Raw genomic sequence first — 1,880 nt, 5'->3', positions numbered from 1 at the left:
AGAGAGAGAGAGAGAGAGAGAGAGAGAGAGAGAGAGAGAGAGAGAGAGAGAGAGAACAAAAAACAAACCAGAATCTGTTCCTGGCGTTGTAGGCCAATTCTAGAATTATACAAGATCTATTTAAAACACCTTTTTTTTTCTAAGGGATCAGTACTTTCCCTGGAAAGGACTTCTCAGTCACTCATAGTGTCACTGAATCTCTCCCTACCCATTGATTAGAAAGGAAGTGACCAATATCCCAAGCTGCTCTCAATGCAGGTTTTCAATTCCATGCTTCCAGCTGACCAGGCCTGTATATTGCACTAGTCCCCATTATCGCAGGAGTTTGTCTACCTAGGGTGCTTTTCCGAGAAGTTCATTATGAGCGTGAAATTAATTACAGCGAATGAAATGTGCACAGAACTGAACCCATTTTTCAGATAGAAAAGTTCTCCGTTTGGTGGCCCAGCATTTGCTGGGACAACCAGAACCTGAATGGTCCTCAAGTTTTACGCTGCAGAGCCCTTCCCATACGTGTTTTTACATGAACTAGCAGTATTTCTGTCTCAGGTGACCTGAAGGAATGTTCGTTCACCACCACGAGTATTTCTATGTCCTCAGGCAAATACTACGTAGTCGTTGATGTTACGTTGGTTTCACACACCCTTTTGACAGTATTATGTCACGTTGCTTGCGGGTGTTACTGCTAAGCTGTAGTCTAGTACCAGTTGCATGGCCGGTTTGTCAGCGATGAAACCAGTTTCCCATCTCCCCCAGACTTGCCAGTTGAGGAATGTTGCTAGAAACTCGAAAAGTCAAAAGAAATTAATACAAATCACTCTGTAATGGTAGAAGGTCCGGAGACTTAGGGTCAGTGTCCGAGGAAGGTAGGAAATTTGTAATATACAGGAAAGCAAAGTGGTAACTTGGGTCAAGAAGCGAGAAAAATCTGAGGGAAATAATTGTTACGATCAGGTTAAAAAGCCGGACATGACCTCCTGGTATGAAAAGAAAGTGGCGGTAGGAAGAGAATTTGTGTTTTTTCAAAGAAGAGTGAAATAGTACGAGTTGAATATGTATGTGTGAATGTGTGTGTTTGTATGTATTCATATATGTGTATTTGCATATATATGTATATATATGAGTGTGTGAGTGTGTGTGTGTTTGTATGTACATTATATATACACACACACACTCATATATATACATATATATGCAAATACACATATATAAATACATACATACACACACATATATATATGTATGTGTGTGTGCATTTATATGAAAGTACATACATACGCACTACTCATATACCCACATGCACGCACACACACACACAAATGTATATATATATATATTTTATATATATATGTATAAATATATATTTATGTATGTATGTATATATATATATATATATATATATATATATATATATATATATATATATATATATATAGAGAGAGAGAGAGAGAGAGAGAGAGAGACAGAGACACACACACAAACACACACACACACACACATCCGATCCAACACGGGAGACTACGTTATAGTCTGACCTACAAAAAAGAACAGTCGCCACTGCTTAGGAAACTAAAACGAAGAGCAATGAATAATGTAGTCCAAGATATACTAAGCCTGTAAAATGAGACTGGATAGTCATAGGTGAAACACCTTTGACTATAGAGTTTATCAATGAAAGCAACAACAACAACAACAATAACAGCAACGGAAAGACTATAGCGGCAGATTGAACCGTATTCAACCACCCTCACCCCACCCCCCACCCTTGGAGTTTCCTCTGGAATTCTTTGATGTAGTTCCTCTTTGTTGCCTGCACGTAGTCACGTGATCAGATCACAGTAAATGGCGTTAAATACATTGAAATCTCCGCACACGTGACA

At 38.7% G+C, this 1,880-nt stretch overlaps 1 protein-coding gene across 4 annotated transcripts in view; it reads right to left on the bottom strand.

The window, feature by feature from the left end:
• The window catches only part of LOC106881169 (uncharacterized), a 198,143-nt gene that overhangs the window by 18,150 nt on the left and 178,113 nt on the right, over positions 1-1,880 (bottom strand). The window lies entirely within an intron of this gene.

Source organism: Octopus bimaculoides, chromosome 24 (assembly GCF_001194135.2).
Source record: "Octopus bimaculoides isolate UCB-OBI-ISO-001 chromosome 24, ASM119413v2, whole genome shotgun sequence".
In the NCBI taxonomy this organism is placed as follows: Eukaryota; Metazoa; Mollusca; class Cephalopoda; order Octopoda; family Octopodidae; genus Octopus; species Octopus bimaculoides.
Note: the sequence above shows the minus strand (reverse complement) of the source record. Positions and strands in the feature narration are given on the sequence as shown.